The sequence below is a fragment of the Chiroxiphia lanceolata genome, chromosome 11, assembly GCF_009829145.1.
Source record: "Chiroxiphia lanceolata isolate bChiLan1 chromosome 11, bChiLan1.pri, whole genome shotgun sequence".
NCBI classification, from domain to species: Eukaryota; Metazoa; Chordata; class Aves; order Passeriformes; family Pipridae; genus Chiroxiphia; species Chiroxiphia lanceolata.
The window spans coordinates 887,190-907,318 of NC_045647.1; the positions used below are offsets into that span (position 1 = coordinate 887,190).

Below are 20,129 nucleotides of genomic sequence, written 5' to 3' on the forward strand. Positions count from 1 at the left end.
CTTTGAAATTATTGAAGCTGACAGGTCTCCTCAAGAACTGTTTAATCTGTCAGATTCTTCCTTCTTTTATCATCTCAATCATTTAATGACTTGAAAAAAGAAAAACCTCCCAATGAGTTATCTTCTACCTTTCTTTAACTTGCCAATAATTCTAAAGGTTTTTACTTGTGGTAGGAATTTCTCTTTAGAAACAGAGAAGAGCTAATTAAAACATCTCGTATCCTAAATGATGAATTATGATGAAGTGCAGAGTAGTTTGCAGGTGGTAATGCCAGTGTGGGTTGGAGGCACAATTTGCTTGTCATGCTGGATGCTGGAAAGACACTCAGCTTCCAGATGACCTTTCTGGGTTCTTTCATTTTTATATTGGATTTTTTCTTCAAGTTTGTACAAGCAAATCTCACTTTTCTTGGTCTGTGAATCCAGTAATTTTGCTGGATGAATTTTTTCATTTGAGGTCCTGATCAGATTGAAGGAAGTGGTAGATTTGGCACAAACTGGGAATCTCTTCTCTGGGATGATGTGGCAGTAATATCTTGGATGTGCATCCCATAAAAACAGTAAACTGTGCAGATAATTGCTTTATAACTTATCATTTGCAGTGACTCAAAGCAAGGCTGGAACAGCAGCCTTTGGGTTTAATCATGCTTTGTGTCCCTTCTGGCTGGTGTAAATTGCTGCAGGAGCATCAGCACAGTGGTGGGAAGATGGTGAAATTTAGTGGGATCTGCTGAGGTGAAAGCAAAGACATGAATGGATGAGATCAGTACTATGAGTTCTTTCACTCCTTAAGTTAAACCAATTATTGACTGCAGTGGGAATTTGACTGAATAATGGGTGATGTAAAATGGGTGAGAGCAGGAACCTCTGGATTTGTGTTCAGAATGCTCAGATAACCAGGTTTAGCCTATGTGATATTTCTCTTGCTTAGTCATAGCAAGAAGACTGTATTTATTATTCTTTGGAGGGATGGCAACAGGATATTATGCACTGACAATCCAGATTCCTAATTAAAAACAAACAAGAGATGCAAACTCTCCCAATCAAAGTGTTTAATCTGTGGAGGTTTAATTTTTTTGAGCTCTTAGTCCTCCACATCTGCATATATAATGACAGATAAATCTCCCATTGTGAATGATTGATAGGAAGATATAAACAAAAGCATTTTGATATATGACTTAAAATCACTTGAAAGGCACTTTAAAGACACACTCCCCAGTTGCCTTCTGCTATGGCAGAGGCACCAGTACAGGGTGGCAGCTTTCACTGGAGTTTCTTGGTGCTGTTGACAAACATAAAGAAACTGTCACCATTTTAGTGTCTTCATTTAATTTTTAGTGTTTTCCAGTTTCCATCTGAACTGAGCCTCACTGTACTGGGTTACCAGCATTTTCTACCTCATCTGTCTTTGATTAGTAGATCCCAGTGCTGTGGGGATGGAGGGGTGCTGGAGTTGTGACTCTGTTTGCACATCCCTGCAGGGCCCAGTGCACTGGGTGTTACCTGTGGAGTTCATTTTCCTTTAAACTGCCCTCTGGATCTTGCCCAGCTGTGTTAGCAAGCTTAATTCTGTCCCAGGCAGCTCCCCAATTACTTTTCCACTCTCCTGAGCCTTCCACTGAAACTGTAAGTGGTAGATACACATCCTTTAAATACTTGAGACTTTTGCCATCAGCTCTGGTCGTCTCTGACTCACACCCCGATGGACCAGGAATGTCTGGACTGTCAGGGGGTCTGAATGGTGCAGTCAGTGAGTTCAGCCCCCCAAGCACCTGAGGATCAGCCCTTGTTTGTGCTGCAAGACATATTTGATGTTTACTCATTAGAAAGGACAAGACAATTGTATTGTGGGCTGAAATACAACCACACTGGAGTTCGGAGCAGAACAAACAACACAGAGCTGTGTGATGAGCATGTGCTCAGCTGGGAAATGTCAATTGACAGAGATGTGTGCAGGGAGGAGGCTGAATTGCTCAGAGGAGTGAGCAGGAGCACAAACAGCCAGGCCCTGCCACCTCAGAGTAATGAAAGCTCCAAGTTCCGTGGGCACTCAGGGGAGCTGAGAGCAGTGCCCTCCCTGCTGCTCTGCACCTCTGGAACTTCCACCACTGAGAACAGGGGCCAAAATCTGAGCTCTTTGACATAAGAGAGGAAATTGCAGTCCCTCAGTGCCCAAGGGGAGCTGAGCCTGGTGTTTCTGATGGGCAGTGACCGAGTGGGGCACCAGGATCCCCTTTGTGCACAGGCTGTTGTCTTCCTGCAGCACCAGGTCAGGGAAGTGATGTTTGAATATTTTATGAACGTGAACATGGGGCAATGAAAGTCTGTTAAAACATCACTTTGCATGTCCCTTCAAGGTGTAAAGGGAGTAATTCCAGGGGGTGATATGCCACCACTGAGCGAGGTGTGCACAGTCACTGGGTATGGGGGGGCTGATTCCATTGCAAATATAGGAAAAGGGTTGAAGGAAGGATCCCGGAGAAGCATCCAGCAGGAAATAACCAGCAGGACAGAATCTGCTAATCATCAGTGACTTAATGGAAGGAAGTGTCTCATTGCAGGGTATGATCTCAGTGTACCAGGGCCATTTCTCTGTTGGGTTTTCAACACTGTGAAGCTCCTGCTGGGAGAGCAGCAGTACACTGAGGCACATTTAGGCTGTCTCTGTACGAAGAGCAAAGATCACAGTGTGTTCTCACCCTGCATCCTGCTGACCTTATCACCCTCCCAACAGCTGTCTGACCACAGTGCTGGCACTGGAGAGAGGGCTCAGTCCTCTCCTTGTACCCACACCTCTGTGGGGTGGAAGGATGCTGATGGGAGGGAATGTGCAGTGGTGGGCAGGGAATGGGTCACTGAGTTGCTTGGGAAACCTGCTTAGCTTTTTTGAGGGAAATTCCGTTTGAGGTGCAGGTAGCACAGAGAGGGTGTTCAACAGCCCTCTCTGCCATTTGACCAATAGTTTGGGACCAAAAGGGCAGCACAGGAGGGAGAATAGCACCTGATCTTTCCTAATACTGTGGTAGTGTGACAGACTGCTCCAGTCACTGCCCCAGGGAGAGGTCCCCTGTGAGCCACCAGCCGATGCTGCAGCCCTCATGCAGGACAGGTCTCAGCCACAGTGACCAACATGTGGAGCTGCTTCCCTTCCCTAATTTCCTCAGCACCTCCTGCCCCATGCTGCAGTACTGGATGGAGTATGTGGTATAACCTGAGAAGTTGGTTTTTTCTGCTCAGTTCATCCTCATTTCCTGCAGGATGAGACACTTATTGTGCTTCTGAAGCTGGAGGAAGTCAACGCTTCTGCCATGGCAATTAATCTTGGGGCAATTTAATAAGGGATGGTTTGTCTTCAGCTGGCTAGACCTGTGCCTTTGTATAATTCAATAGCAAACTAATTGGGTTTGTGCTTTGAAAACCCTGAGCATGGTGCTCAGCTGGGTTTTCAGGGGTTGGAGTGTGGGCTCAGCCCTGGGGCTCTGGGGTCTCTGCCCCCCTGGCTGCTGGTGGCAGCTCAGCAGCACAGCTCTGATCCCTCCTGCTGGCACTGGTGTTCAGAACCTCTGAGTATCTGCAAGTGTTTTTTCTCATCCATCTGTGTCTGGCTTTTATCTCGTGGCTCTCCTGCATGCTGGTGAGAGCAGCTGCCTTGTTCTACAGCTGCTGGTTTTCAGGAAATCCAGTAGAGGTGTCACCTGTCAGGTTTTGATGGAGCCTGATGCACAGGAGCAGTGTCAGCAGGCACAGGGAATGATATTTTAGCTTCTCCGTGGTGCCTGTCTTTCCTTGCCCACTTCAGCCCTCCTGCCTTGGGCTACTGTCCTGGCCACTGCCTGCACAGGTGACCAGGGGACAGCCCCTGCTAACAGGTGGTAACAGGTGTGCATTTTAGTGGATATCTTAGAGGAATTGCTGTCACTAAAATTTAATTTAGTCTGGTTGTTGCTGTTTGCCACTGGGAGAGCAGTCAGTCTCTGGAAAGCTCTGGCTTCTTTGGGAGCCTCAGTGGGTATCAAACCACCTGAAGTAAGAGGGGAAACATCAGTCTCTGGGTTCCACTGCACAACTGGAGGAAGGGGAAATTTGGTGATGTTCCAGGTGTTGGGTTTTTTCCCCCCAGCAGTCATGATTAAAACAACTGCTGACCAACTCTACTAATATGATGTAACTCATATGCCTAAACCCCAAAACCCCTGTGGAGCCCAGGCAGCAGGGCTTGGTGCCACGTTCTGCTTTGCAGTGGTGGGATTCCTGCAGCACCTTCTTGGAATATTCTGGCCTTCCCTTTGCTGTTCCCATGTTTTATCTCCTGATTGTGAATTGTTACAGTGGTGTGTGATAACCAGCTGCTGAAAATGTGACACTGAAGAATTCAGTGCAAGCTCAAGAGCAAACACAGTGGAAAGATTTGGAATGATGCAGCTGTAAATCATTTAAGGAGGGGGGAAAAAGAATGAAAACATTGCCTTGCTTTCCTTAACAGGCTGTGGCAGGAGGTGGGTTTTGCTGCTAATGTGTTATGAGGAACATGTGGTTTGGGGGTCTATTAATGGGGTTTTGTTAGTGCTGTCACTTCCACTGAGGTGCTTTTTGGAATAATTTGCTCCATTCTGCTCCTGCTATTTGCAAGTGAAGAAAAACGGGATTCTGAGGCTTTCTTTGTGTCTTGTGCTGCAGGGAAAAGGAACACTAATAGCCCATGAATAATTAGTGTGCTGTTCTAAGCTCATATTCTAGATGGATGCAGTCAGTGCCTGCCTGGGCTATCACAGGGGTTTTAGGGAGCTCTGATAGCTTTGCCTCTTGCTGAGGCTCCTCACACTGCTCATTACAGGAGTACCTTCATCAGAAATAAACCTCAGAGACATGAGGTGCATGTTAAATGTAAGTGTGTGCGATTTTTCAAAATGCCACCATCCTCCCAACTAAGCTGTGTGTCCTGGGGAGAGTTTCTCCCTGCTCAGTCCATCTCTGAGCTTGCACTTCACCATAAGCTGCTTTGGCAAAAGGGTTTGGTAGATGTGGAGGGTTCCTTTGCCTGATGGGTAACACAGATACTCCTGGCAGGTGGCAGCACCAAGGTGGGCAGGATAAAAATGTGTCTTAAGCAATTTTTCAACCTGCTGTTGTGGGTGGCACTGAGCTGTACTAGGACTGACAGCTTCTCTGGAGGGCAGAGGGGAAGCTCAGGGGAAATGCAGAGCCCTTGCAAGGAAGAATATGGTGCCCTTGGGGCTCAGGGGCTTTGCTGGTTAATGGCTGCTCTGGGAAAAAAGCTGTACAAGGCATTTAAGGTTTACCAGGTGGTTTATGGCTTTTCACCATTTTTAAAATTCTAACCTAAAATGTTATTAAAATTGGTTCTAGTCACTGAATTTCAAGCTCAGCCATGGCCAAGTTCACCAGGGCAGGGCTGCAGGCAGGGTGAGCCTGGGGGGTCTGTGCAGCCCCCACACCAACCTCTGTGCTCCATGCACCATGCCAGAGCTTTTAATTTCCTTCTTTCCCTGGTCCACTTGTCCTTATGATCATCCTTTGGATCACCATCAAGTGACAGTGGCAGCTCCTCAGGGCCCTTAGTGTAGAGCTGCTTTCCCACCTCCACATTCAGCAGCTGTACTATTACTTTAGTTCCTGTTTGTTCTCCAGCTTCCCAAGACCCCTTTCTCATCATAGGTCTTTACCTCTTCTTGTTTTTCCTTTCCAATTTGCTCCCTTTCCACCCTCATGTCCTGTTTTGGTGCTGATTGAAGGTGGGTGGTTCTTTGGTCTCCCCTGTTCAGCTTTGCAGTCTGAACTGAGAGCAGCTCACTCTCCTTCTTCCCTGCCCTCCTGCCCCAAGCTTCTGGTTTTGCTCTTGATCCTTATTTTCAAAGGCTATAATTGACACCAGGGTTGTCAGTGCCTTATTTAGGGAAGAACTTGCCTGTGCATCAGGACAGTGAATGGATCAGTGTTTGGTCACACTGATTGCTCCCACTGAACATACTGGATATTGAACAGTGTAGTCAAAAGCAAATAAAACTGGTATAATTGTTATTCTATTTGAATAGTTGTTGCCAGTGCAGGAAGAACTGGGAGAAGCCCATGTTATTAAGGATTGCTTTGCCAGGGCTGTTCACTGCCCCAGTCCCACCCCACTGTGCACTCTGGGTCCCTCCACAGCCGTGGGAGCTCTTTGTGTGAGTGAACAAAGAGCTGAGGGTCTGCACACCCAGGGGGTTTACAGGGGGAGGAGAAGGCATCAGATGCAGTGATCAGACACTGAGTAGTACTGCCTACCCTACGAATACCCAGCTCTGTCAGCAGCTCAGGAGGAGAAAGCAGCAGTGATTAAATGTACGTGTAAAGTCAGAGCAGGTTGTGTGTGGAGGTAAAAGCAGCAGAGAGAACAAGGCTTGTAGGAGGGATGGAGACAAGGAGGTAATGCAATGTGTTAAAACTGATTTACATTATCTTGCCAGATAAAAACCCAGATCATCTGCAATTTGTTATTTACAGTTCAGCACTGTGAAATCAATTACTGAGATGCAATTTAATTAAGGCAGGTTAATGCTTAATCTAAGGCAGTAAACCCATAAGACATAATTTCAGTTTACTAATCATTGTAATGCTAATGGCTATTTGACATCTGCTCCATTAAATTGGGCAATACATTTTGGTGCCAGTTTAGCCAGTGATTTCCCTGTCCTGTTCACCCAGAACAGCCCTCCTGAGCACGGGGAAGGGTTGGACTCTAGTCATGGAGTTGTTTAATTCTTGCTGCTGCCAATGTTTCCAATAAATCTGGCCTGGGATACAGTTAACCTGCTATATAAGTTTATGTTAACTTTTCTCACCAACGAGCTGAGGGCTTTCACCAGCTGTGTCACTGACCTGTCAGGTGACTTTTGGCAAGTTCCTGGCTTCTAAGTTATTCAGTAAAGACCTTCAGCTCTGAAGCCAGTTGTGCCTTTGTTCTTTCCATAATATAATCAGTGCGAAGGCCCCCCTGGATCTAGCAGGAATCTGGGAAGCTGTTTGCTTCCACTTCATTGTTATTCTGCTTTTGTTTCTCATCATCCTGAGGTGGCTGTGCTTTAATAGAAACAGGAGTGAGGAAGAAGGTGGGGAGTCCAAGTATAGCAGTGCTGTGGTTGGGGAGCTGAAGGGAGAACAGCTTTACCTAAAGGGCACTTCGTGCAAGGACAGTGTGACTGTCCCCTCACTGCTGTGGCAGCTCAGCCCCAGGGGCTGCTCTGAGGATGTCCATCTGCAGCAAATACCCAAAAAGCAGTGTGAGTGAGGCCAAGGCTCACCCTGGCTGTGTGGGGCACTTGGGGCAGAGCATCTGCCCTGGCACCAGCTCCACCAGTCCCAGCCCAGCACACCCATAGCCAGGGATCCATAAACTGGTTTGAGTGGGAAGGGACCTTAAAGCCCATCCCATTCCACCCCCTGCCATGGGCAGGGACACCTCCCACTAGCCCAGGTTGCTCCAAGCCCCGTCCAACCTGGCCTTGGACACTCCCAGGGCTGGGGCAGCCCCAGCCTCCCTTGGCAGCAATGGACCCCAGCCCATGGCAGTGCTGTACCTGGGCCCTGCTGTTCTCACAACAGCCTCGGGGCACAGGGAGAGGCGTAAACCTGGGCAAGGTGAAGGGTCTGTGTGTGTCTGACATCTCTCCCAGTCAGGGGGAGCCTGCTGGAGCAGATGCTTTCAGAGCCTCTGGACACTTAAAGAGCTGTGGCTTCTCCCAGCTCAGACAGGCTCTGGCAGTTCCTGTGCCAGGTCTCTGCCAGCCAGGTATTGTTGTGCAAATAGCACAACTTGATCTGGGCCCACTCTGCCACCCCAGCGAGGAGTTTGAGCTGGGACTGGCACCAGGGAACAAGATCAGTGTCATCTGAAGGTGTTTTTATTTTTGTCTTGCTGCTCAGAAAACTTCTTCAAAGTTGGAAAATTTTATCACCTTTTCCCATTATTATAGTGGTTTAATATATGTAAAGTGGCTATTCATTCTAATGTAAGACTAATTAAATGTTCTTCAGGTAGAAAGATAACAGAGCTTAGATTTGGGCAGCATTTTTCCCTTGTGTGTGTGAGGCTCTTGCACCAATCCCAGTGATGTTTTCTTTGTTGAGTGCAATCACATTTCATTACCAGCACAGCCTTCACAGATGTTCTGGTAGGACTTTCTGCAGAGCTGCTTCCCTGGGTGGGCCACATGGAAAACTTGGTCTTAGCTCCTTTTCACTCCCATGGACACCTGATGGGCTGTCAGGACTTTGTGCTGAACAATGATCCCCATACTGTAAAGTCTCAGATTAGAAAATAATTCTTCATTTTTAAGATAAGTTATGTGTATGTTTAACTCAAATTAGCTTTCCAGTTACAAATCCAGCTCTAGCCCTGCCCAGAACCACAGGAGTCAGGCTGAGAAGCCTTCCTGGGGGTTGCAATGGCAATACCTCCCCTCGCTAATCCCAGGGCAACTTGTTTGTCTTCTCAGACCCAACAGAATTATCTTTTATTCACATTGATGGAGCCATCACTGTTGTCTGGGATGTTTGTGTGAGTGGGGACTTGGATCTCTTCCTAGCTTCAGAAAGTTTTTATGCTGTAATTTCTGAACTGGTATTTGTGATTAGACCATAAAAGAAGGTAATATGTGAAAAGTGTTCAACTGCTCTTGCCAGGATAGAAAACATATATTGTAATGCATTCAGAAAACAGTCCAAGGGTAGAGGATCAAGTTGTATTTGATTTTCTCATTCTCTATAATAATCATTTTTGTTGTCTTGCAAAGCTCCAGCTTTGAAGTGAGACACATAAAGATTCTGCAATACCAGCAACTGTTTCTCTTTAGCTATTTTCCAAGTGATTTGATTTCCTCAATAGCATTAACTATATGGAGGACTAACAAGTTGTAATTAATGTATTCAGCCATTTTCTTTTGTGACAGGCAGGAATGTGAGTGACAGCATGAAGGGAAGAAGCAGAATAGAATTGGATGCTTGAGAAGATTATCATAACATAAAAACTGACAACTCTCTGGCTCTTGAATAACATATTGTATTACACTGAAAAGGGAGGAAAAAGCTATTTCACAAAAAAGCCCAACGTGGCTTAGAAATTTTTTGAGGAGGGGAAAGATTTTCAAAAGCCTTTTCAGTGTTCGACAGCCTTGAACACTGAAGCTCCCAAACAGTGTCTCACGTGCTGCAGTGTGTGTACAGGGGAGTTCATTGCACGGGATGGAAGGAGCTCTCCTGGAGCCCCTTGTTCCAGGGGAACCATCCCTGGTTTGGCTGTGCCTGCCAGGGGCACGTTCTGGCTGCAGGGGTGGTTGGAACCAGCCCCTGGGGAGGGTGGGAGGCAGCAAAGGGAGCACAGAGCATCAGCTCTGCAGTGGAAAACAGCTCCCAGCTCAGTGGTCAGAACCACAGAATCTTCTGAGTGGGAAGGGACCCCCAAGGGCCATCAAAGTCCAGCACACAGGACACCCCAAGAATCCCACCCTGTACCTGGGAGTGTTGTCCAAAGCACAGGTAGTTCCTAAGCTCAGCCCTGTGGGGGCTGGTTCCCACTTTAGCAGCTGGGATTGCTCCTTGAGAAGGTGCAGGGGATGATTGAGGAGCAGGGCTGGCTGCCTTGCCTCCCCCCTGCCATCCATCCACCACAAGGTCATCTCTGTGCTTGCCCCTTCATGTTTATTTCTGAGCCAATAAAATTCCCATTTGCTCTGGTACATTTTGTAATCCACAGCTTTCAGCCCAGAGATTGATTATCTGTATTCCTAGATAAAATCAAAGTGCAGTACTTTAAACAGATTTCCACTCAATTATTTCCCCCAGACAGCTTAAATGGTGTTGTGAAAGCCCAGATTAACTCAGGAGTGGCCGAGAGGTTCATTTGCCTCCTGGCATTGCTGCATTTCATTTTCAAAGCAATTTTAATGCTGGTTCTTTAATGTCCATCAAACAGGGGGTAATATTTGATATTCACCCTGGAATCTGGGCATGGCAGGTGAATTCAAGGCAGTCAGAGGAACTCTGGATTCCAGAACAAACCAACCCCACACAAAGAGTGTGACTTCACTGCACCCTGTGCCTGTGGGATGTGGTCACACAGCCTGGACAGTAACTGTGTCCTTGGCTGAAGCCTCTCCCATTATCCAGAATTCCCTGTGCTCTTTCCACAGGCTGCTGCAGACCAAGGCTGTCACAGCTTACCTGGCTTTGGTCTGGGGATGATCTTTCCAGGCTCTTCCCATCCCACGGGAAATATGGCTGGAGAGCCAAGGCCTTGGTGAAAACCTGAAATTTTAAAATATGTTGGGTGAAAAGTAAAATATGGGTTTGAAGCAGAAATAGAGACTTCCTGGTGGGACCTATTCCCTCTGTGTCCCTCACTGTGGGACAAGATTGTGTTCAAGGAGCTTCTTTTCACCAATTTAAATGTGTGGAAGTGAAATTCTTAAGGATATCAGGAAATAAAAATTAATTTCAAGGAGGCTGTTAGAAATTAGGATTGGAAGAGAACTTGTTATTAGCACTTGTTCTAATATTTCAATTTGAGAGTGGAGAACATTTTTGCACAAGATTTTCTCAATAGAAATATAAATTTAATCCCAGCACAATTTGAAAACACATTAATTGTGAGTTATACAGCAGATGGAGGCTTTAAAACTGTATTATTTTACTTGATTTATTGATGTTTCATTCAGAATTTTTATTTGCCATTTTCTTCTGAGAACATTCAGTGTCACATTGATAAGTGTAAGATTGAAAATTGCCAAGAGAAAAAAAATAGATATATTTAGCCTAAACCAGACATCTGAACTTTTTGATTCATCAGTGTGTTAACATTTATTTTAGTCAGCCTTTTTTTTTTTTTTTTCCCCTTATAGCACTTCTTGGAATGATCAGTGATTCAAAATATCTTTTCCTTACCCAGTTCTACATGAAACCAGGGCACCATAAGTGAGTTCTTCAGTTCTGGGGAGGCAGTTTTGTAATCCAGAACATTGAGATGCTGGTCAGGGCAAGACACATCCTCCATCTCTTTCTTGTGATATTGAAGTGTAAATTGAAACTGTGGCAACAGAGTCCAGTCTCAGTGATAAGAAATTGCAGGTGTGTATAGTATGGGATGGATTCATGCTCACAAACAGATCACAGGTGGATTAGAGAAATAATTGGAAAAGGAACCCATGGCCAGACTCTCCCTGCAGTCAGTCACACCCAGTTCCACTGTCATTGCAGGGAGTTATTGCAGCTGTTCTGACACGGTACCACTGAGATCAGGAGGCTCCAGAAGTTATAATGGCACCAAAAGAGCTGCTAAACTGTGAGTCATGATGGAGACCAGCCAAAAAGACGTTATGATGCAGGATGATGACATGTCTCTGTGGGGGATGTCTCCTCTTGAGTTGTGCCCCATTCCCTCTGTTCCTTGGAGTGCAGGAGCGCAGGTCGAAGCACACTCTGAGCAGCAGCATGTGGAATAACTGCAGGATTTTGCAGTCTCTGTCACAGCAGCTGCATCTCTAACTCATTTCATGGAAGTTTTACTACTTTTTTTTTTCCTTTTACCATATCATACTTGAAGCTCAATAAAGATAAACTTCAAATAATGTCAGTATATCACGGCAGATTCAAAGCCCTGCAGCCGAGCCCATATTCCCCAAAGTGCTGTTTATGAGCTGTGCTGTTTTAATGCAGTGGTAGAAGTAAAACCAAACATTTGGCAGTGTCTATATTTGCACCCTTGGGACAGATGATGGAGGAGTTATTTGCTCCAGTCTTTAATCAATTTTAGGTAAGCAGCACGAGTATACCTTGAGCATCCGTATTTTCTAATTGGCTCTCTTAAATGTGGAGCCTCTCATAATTCAGCGCAGAGATTTACAGAGGAGGGAAAGGGGAAGCAACCAGCACTCGCCAGTTGGTGCTGTGATGGATCTGCTCCAGCAGTGCGAGTGGCAGGGGGGAGCCGTGCTCTGCAGCTCGTTTGCAGCAGATCCAAATGCAAACCGGGGCTGATTTCCCGGCGCCGGTTGGTTCCCGGTGCCGCAGGTCCCGCCTGTGCCGGCAGCGGATGCACCAGCAATACTGATCCTCGGTGGGGCTCAGCCAGGCTGCTCAGCTGGGGCAGGGGGCAGTCTCTGGGCCAGTCAGTTCGTGTTATTCCTACAAGGACTTCTCGTAGGGTTCAACCTGCTTTGTGCACTTGGCTGGTGCAGTGTCTGTGCCATGTCTGCAGAGAGCACTCAGCTGAGCTGCAAGATGAGTCAAAGGTGGAGGTGAATCTTCTTATAGGGTGTGTCCAAAATTATATGGGGCATGGCAATAGAGGAAAAGCATGAGAGAAGAGTGATGGTGAAAAAGGGTTTTACTTTTTTCAATGCATTTGATCCCATTTGGCTTTTCCTGGACTCTCCCCTAAAGCTCTGTAGCCTCAGACTGACCAAAGTCTTGTGTTCATGTGCATGAGTGAGACATAATGTCAAAGCCATGTTGGATGGGTTGGTCTAGTGGAAGGTGTCCCTGCCCATGGCAGGGAGGTGGAACTGGATGGTCTTTACAGTCTCTTCCAACCCAAACCATTCTGGGGTTCTGTGATTCTGTAACAGTGTTAACAACAAAGGGTGAGTAACTGATGGAAGTTTGGAGAGTGATGTGGGGTACCCAGGGTTTGAAGTTGGGATGACAGACTAGGATACAATTAGCCCTTGCCCTGGGAATTTTACCCTTGTAAAATTACTTCAGTCAAACCAAAGCATTTTAAACTGGTGTCCCCTGAAAACATACAGGTGCTGATTGCAGGATGTGAGCCATGGGTGTGTGTCTGGGAGAGAATCTGAAATCTGGGAAGGGTCCTGTGGCTGCTGAGACCATCCAGAGGAAATGAAACCCAAGCATTCCACAATTGCATTTTGCCTCTCTCTTCAGTGACTCAGTGACACTAAGTTAACCAGCTGGCAAATCACCCGGGGCCATGTGACATCTTTGGATATGCACTAGAATAACAAAGGACACTGGGACATCACCTTTTTGTTTGGATGTTGTCCTTATGTTGCCTGTTTCAGGGTAGTTTATTGTATTAAACCATTCAGTAATTTTTTTTTTGATCTTTCTCATGTTCTGATTAATGGTTTTACTAGATTAATTCTCCCCCAGTAGAAAACTTTAAAATGATTTAACAACAAAGGCACCTGACCATTAATCAAAATAATGTATTTGTGCTTATCAGTATTGATTACAAGTATTGTGCTGTTTATTGCCCAGGGAGGAGAGGGGCTGCCTTTGTCTTCTTTACTCGTGATTTATTCCAAATTAGTGTACTGCATGCTGTGATTCCAAGGGCTGGATAATGACCCCTTCCCTATGTGCTGTATTAAATACATAAAGACAACACTGTGTTTCTGAAGTGCCCAGCTCAGTGAGGCCTTTTCCTTTGGCCTCCAGATGTGCTTACATGTATTTGCTAATGACAATTTTGTTTAATAAATCCCTGTTGGGATTCCATGTGTTTGCTCTCCCAGCCCTGACCTCACCTCTGGTCTTTTGATGCCCAACAGTCGCCCCACGGCCATGGCTCCTGTTGCACCAGCAATCAGTTCTGGTGCTTCAGAACCAACACTCTTCTGTTCTCCTCATTTTCTCCTTCGTGTGTTGCTGCCAGTCCTGGGCATTTGGCACAACTTGGCAACTTCAGGTGTTTAAAAGCCAGGTTCCTGAAGTGCAGTGAGTCTTCCCAGCTCTTGCACTGTGACAGCACCCACAGAGAGCCCTGTTTGAGGCAGCCTCTTTAGCACATTTTTCTTCACAATTTTCTGCATTTTCAGCAAGCTGGGACACCCTTTGTTAAGATTCAGACTTTATGCACTGATTACTTTTCCTCTGCTACAGCTTAACTTCTCCTGCATGGCTTAACTTTAAAGCCAAGTGAAAGGAAATCCAATAAAGATAAATGAGATGTCTTTAAAGGATCCAGAAGGAAATGTGGGAGCATCAGCAATGAATGCGAAGATACAGTGAGCTGAGAAACTTGAGGATGAAGGGTTCTTTATGAGGTTACATCTGTTCACAAAGGCTTGGAAGTATTTAAGTAATTTCTTTAGGAGCAACACTTCTTCAAACTCTCCTGGCTGTGATTCTCTGTGTTCCTGTCTGACCCAGGGCTGGTGACAATGGAGTGGTTTGCAGATGATGCCAAGCAGCGTGCAGGAAGCTCTCACAGAGAACAGTTCAGTTTCCTGTGGAATTCCTCATGGAAAATATGTTTGATGTGCTTTTTGAACAACCAAATCTGTTTACCTTTCAGGTCTCCTGCTGCCACTGATGACCCAAAGTTTCCACTGTTCTGAAAGACAGGTAAGTCTCTGAACTATTTATTCAAAACTATTTATTCAAAATATTTATTCACCCCAGTGGTGGGATGAGCAGTTGAACATTACCCAGGAATGGTCACCCTCAGATGTATTCCCTGTATTTTAAAGGAGTTAATTCCTTCCAGAATTTGGGATATCACTGTTGGATTCAGTTTGACTGCTTAGGTTCTCTTACACTAAGGGTGTCTGTATGTGAAGAACAAGAGAGGTGCTTTTCCTTCCTCCCTGGATATTTGAAGCTCTGTAAACAAATGTCATGGCTCACAATACAGGAAACCATGTGGACAAACACTCAACTAGATGAATATTTGCATCTGAGTGGTGCTCTACCTGGGACATAAAGCAGTTTTGTATCCCCAGCTCGTTTCTGTTCCCATTTGCTGCATTGCTCCCGTGGCCTGGCCGGGGGTGGACTGAGCCCCACCCGAGTTGTTCAAAACAATCCTAAGTGTGTCTGGTCTGAAAATGTCTGAGCTCAGCTGAGGTTGAAGGAGAGTTACCTGGGTGCTCAGTTCCCCAGAGCTGTGCTGGGAAAATCCAGGCACACCTGAGACATTTATGGTGTCAGTGACTGCTGACCCTTGGTTGGCTCTGAACAAAACCTCTGTATTTGTGTTTGGACGGGGCTGGAGGAAGGGGCTGGTTTACAGCAGTGCCAGGGCAGTGGGTGTGCCTGGCTTCGTGCAGAACCTTTAAAACAGTCAGATAGAGCATTGCTGAGGAGGAGATGGCTCCTCTCTTTGGCTCTGCTGAAGGGCTGCACTTCTCAGGGCGAGGGGTCACACTCCGAGACTTCCAGCTGGGGATGGGTGAGACATTCTCTGTTTCACCCCAACTTTACCAGATACAGAGCTATTCCAAGCTGGGAATGCAAGGTCAGCATTTTAGCTGCTGTTCCATGATTGCTCCAAGGAACAGCTGGCCATACCCCTGAGAGCCTTGTTTAAGGAGAAATATTCTGGATTCCAAGGCCAGCTGCCCTGGGAGTAGGCTGGGGGTGACATTGGCAGGTCAGCTGCCCTGGGAGCAGGCTGGGGGTGACATTGGCAGGTCAGCTGCCCTGGGAGCAGGCTGGGGGTGACATTGGCAGGTCAGCTGCCCTGGGAGCAGGCTGGGGGTGACATTGGCAGGTCAGCTGCCCTGGGAGCAGGCTGGGGGTGACGTTTCAGGAGTGAGTCACAAAGCTCAGGGTCCACCGTGTTTGCTCTCCCGTGGCTTGAACAGCTTGCCTCTCTCCTACTGGTTTGTAATTCCCTGTCCAAACTCCCTATAAATATCCCAAATGCCAGGACTTCTTCCTTTCTTTCTAAGCCTGTTCTACACTATCTGTTTAATAAGATCTGTGCTTGAGCTGTCAGTCCTGATTACACGTTCCCCTCAGTTTATATTGCTTCTTCCCAGTGGTCACCAGCACAAATGTCTCCGTGAATCTTAATGCATTTTCTTTTCTCATAATGTATGAATGCCTGAAAACTGATCAAAACAACCATCCTACTTTGATTGTGTATTTTATTTCTGCTGAAAGGTTCAAATGTAATGAAAATAAAACGTTCAATGAGCAAACACAGATTTTCCAGAAGAAACAGGCACATTTAACTTGTTTTGAAAGATGGATGAACACTATTAGTTTTGATATATTCTATATATATCTCCTCACTTGACAGTTGTTATTTAAAGATTCAGTTCTGGGTTATTGCTGCACTTATGTCGTAGAGTCGTTTTACACCAACGCACGGATCAGTAACTTAATTATAAATCAGTGGGTTTAAGCCAAATGTAATGGAAATAATGTTTCCTTACCCGGAGTCTGCTGAGTCTCAGATGTGGGGATGATCTGGTGGCGAGGGGGGTGTTCCACACGAGGCAGAGCATCCTGAGGTGTGGAGCCTGGGCAGGTTTTGGTCTGGGCTGTGGTTCAGGGCAGTGTTGTGTGAGTCCTGATGGTGGTGCCTGTGCCAGCACGGGCCTTTCCTGAAGCTGTGGCTCTGCCACAGAAGTTCTAATGAACATCTGCCTAAACTGGAGCAAAACAGAGAGCAAAATTGGAGCAGAGAGCAAAATTGTAGATGAGGCTGTATGCAGAGCTGTTTCTTTATACTCACAAAAACTTTGTTATTCATCTCTAATACCAAGAGTATCTGTGTTTAACAGATATTTTTGATCAGCTGTGAGACCGTGTTTGTAACTTGTTAACCACTTGTGCCATGTCAGGGGATGTCTGTGTTTATTAACACAGGGAGAGGGTGCCCAAGCAGGAGTTGAAGGGACTGAGGTGGATGCTCTGACTCCATCCCCAGACCTTGTCTCTCTGCCAGCAGATCTGCACCCAGAAAAACACCCCCTGCGTCGCTGGGGCTGCTTCTGAGTAATGCTCAGCAATAGTGAGGAGCCATAAATCCAGGTTTGGAGTTATGAAGCAGGGCCTTGCTGAAACTCTTTTCCATTAAAATCCAATGAAAATGAACAATGGAAATCCCAGCTTCCTAGTGGTCCCAGACCAGAGGCAGCACATAAGGTGAGGGATGTACAGCACTGGGATTCTTTTGGTCCTCCCTTTGTCTTTGGTTCCTTACTTGCCAGGTTAGTAACTCCCAGGTGACTGGGGGATGCCCTGCAGGGAGGAGGCAGAGGCTGATGTCTCTGCACCTGAAGGCAGGTGGTGCAGGGCTGTGCCAGGCACATCCCAGGAGATGACAACCTGCAGATGCAAAGCTTGAACGAGGGTCACCAAAGCCCTCATGAGCTTGGGATGAAGTGGAGGAAGGCTGGAGAGCTGCTGTGCAGAGCAGTTCTGAGATGTCTCCTCTGGGAGAGTCAAAAGGGGTGCTGGTATAAAATATTAGAGGATATTATTTTTACACTTTATTCTTTAGCAGACAAAGTGATAGGTATTGTTCAACCTGAGCCCCTTGATGCATACTATTGTTAATATTAATTTTAAATCCTTTCAAAACCATCTTCAGAACGTCTATTAAAATATTTAATTGCAAGGTGCTTTTTTTTGCTTCATCCCTCTCATGTACATTGTTCTTCAGAAAGTGAAGTGCTTGTGACTTTGACAGGTAGGGAGGGGAAGTGATCAAAGCGTGTGAGAGGGCAACAGCAGCAAATCCCTCGGAGCTCCACGTCTGGGAGGTTCACTTTGGTTTGCTGGGGGATTTGTAGGACTTGGGAAAGCAACTGATTGCTTGTAATTCAGAATTAGTACCTGAAAGCTCCCAGTTCTCTTTATCGACTGTGGTTGTGGATCTCAGCACACCAGCAGGGGGGGAAGGAGAGGGAATATTCACTGCTCTCCAACCCGAGAGATCCTCTGAGCTGGAGTACCTGCCTGTCACTGACTTCTCGTGGGAAATAAATACTGTGTCACACTTTGGGGCTTTCAGAATGTCCTCTCATACCTTTTTCCTAGTTTTCCTCTTTCCACACTGATTGGATTGATTCTAAGAGCTGTGGATGCCCTTGCCTGGAGAACTGAAGAGGTTTAGGAAGCAAAGGGCCTGCGGGTGGTGGCAGAGGGAACTTGAGCAGCTCTGGAGTCAGGGCCACGTTGTGCCACGGGAAGGATTGGTGGAGAACTGAAGGTGGGTGGGAAATCTGGGAGAGACTGACTATGGAATGGCAGAGGGGCTCCTGGAGGAAAGGAAGAAGCACAGGCAGCAGTTTAGGTGTGATGAGCTCTGGAGAAGGGGACCACAGCAGAGGCAGGGAGTTGGATCCCTTGGGATGATGGTCCTTGGGATTAGAAAGGGCAGGTCCTGAGAGAGAAACCACACACACAGAACAGCTGAGCATCCTCTGGGTGAATCCATTCCATCCCCAGGGGAGGCAGGAGAGAGCAAACACCGTCAGGGCAGAACCAGGAGCTGCTTTGGGCACGAACATCTGAAGTGGTACAAAAGCACTTGACAAGAACTGAAGGTGAAGGCACAGCACAGGCACATCTTGGTAAAATCAAGAGCCTCAGGCAAAAAGTGTTGTTTGGTTTAGCACGTGAGGTAAAAAGCTGGAAGAAATAGTGCTACAAATACATTGGAAATAAGATCAGAGAGGAAATACATATCTAGTGGCTGCTTACAGAAGCACTTAAAATGCCTTGATAACATGGTTAATTTTGACCAGAGGGTAGAATAAGGACCAGAACAGAGAACAAACACACAAGAGTTTGTTTGGATCTGCTGTATAGGTCAGGCCACAGGATCTGAGGAAATTCTCCTTAGAATTAGAATTAATCAACACTATTTTGGAACAAGGAACAATTATTTTTAATAGCTTGTTGAGCTCAGAGGTGGTCTCAGAACTATCAAAATGCAAATATAGATCCTAAATATAAAAGATAAAAGTACAGTCTAGTGTATTATTGATTAAAAAGCCTAATGAGTTCTTGGAAAGGCTCTGAAATGAATAATGAAAAAAAAAATCAATCCAGAACTCTCGGAAGAGGCAACTAAATCAAAACAGAACAACCACTGTGGATTGGTCAAAAGTGAGTCAGATGAATCTAATTAACTGACCTGGTGGTAAGAGGAGAGCAAATAGTTATGATACACCTTTCTTGTATTTCCAGGTAAGCCAGGGAGGTGTGTCTCAGTGTAGATGCACAAAGAGCTGCTTGAGAAATTAATTTCAGTGGCAGCTCTGTCAGTATTTACCTGAAGATCTGGGAGAGCCTTTCCAGTGAGAGTCCCAGAGGGAAATGCCTTGCTCTCCAGTCTCTTCTCTATTTTAATTAGTGATTTGTAGGATGAAGATCTTATAAAAGATATGGATGACATGGAGCATGGGGGGATCACAGGAACTGTGGGAAAGACAGAAAGGACTCGGGGGTTTGGAGTGGCTGACAAATTAAGCATGAATCAAAAGTGCAAAGCTCTTGTCGAGGAGGGAAACTCCATCTGGAGTACTGGAACAGAAGGGTCAGGGGCGAGGAGAGCCAGGCCATGGTCCTGCTCTGCACTCAGGCTGGGCTCTGGGGGGGAGCACTGAAACCCAGAGAGGTCTTCTGCTGCTCTGTCAGGGGGTTGCTTCAACTCGTGAGCAGTCTGAGCAAGGAGGCATCTATTTACCATCACTGGAAAATTTGTGACAAGGATTCGATTTACAGAATGATAACGGAATCAGAAGGATTCTGCCTCTGTGAGGATGTGCAGCATCAAAATGTGCTGCTGCAAACAGGCCCAACAAACCACAAGCAAAACCAGGGAATCAAAACAAAGCTAGTTATTAAAACCTCTTCATTAACTTTAACCTGCTATAACTAATAATTTTTTACAACCTTAACCTGTCTGTGGCTGCAGTTTTGCTCTGTTCCAAGGCAAAGCTGGTGGCTGCTAACACAAGGTACAACCAGCAACAAAAATTAGCATCTTGGCAGGGTGATAGGAATTCATCCAGAAAATAAAAGGGGTGACATTTGCACCATCTGCTGCAGGTGAATCAGGAGAGGGGAGCAGCTGAGACGTGGAGGTGTCAATATTGAGATGCTGCGGGAGGGGAGTGGTGGCCAAGGGGCACAGAGGGTGTGGGCAGGCTCGGCCAGAAGTGTTTCCCAGACATTTCCCTTCTGACCTGTCTTCTTCCTTTCCATGTCTGAGAACCATTAGGGTGCAGTGGTGCTGTAGAAGGTGGAGATGTGGTTCTTCCCTCGGTGCAGCTCTGCAGTGCTTGGAGGGACACATCCCTCAATAAACAGATCAAACACACATTTCCATCTGTGCTCCCAAAAGCTTTCCCGAGCCAAGCTGGCTGGAA

General features: G+C 46.3%; 1 long non-coding RNA gene across 1 annotated transcript in view; it reads left to right on the plus strand.

Annotated features, from left to right (window-relative positions):
- The window catches only part of LOC116792365, a 49,251-nt gene that overhangs the window by 14,296 nt on the left and 14,826 nt on the right, over positions 1-20,129 (plus strand). The window contains exon 2 of the long non-coding RNA XR_004359100.1: positions 14,312-14,361. This is a non-coding gene — a long non-coding RNA (uncharacterized LOC116792365). The remainder of the gene's footprint in view (positions 1-14,311; positions 14,362-20,129) is intronic.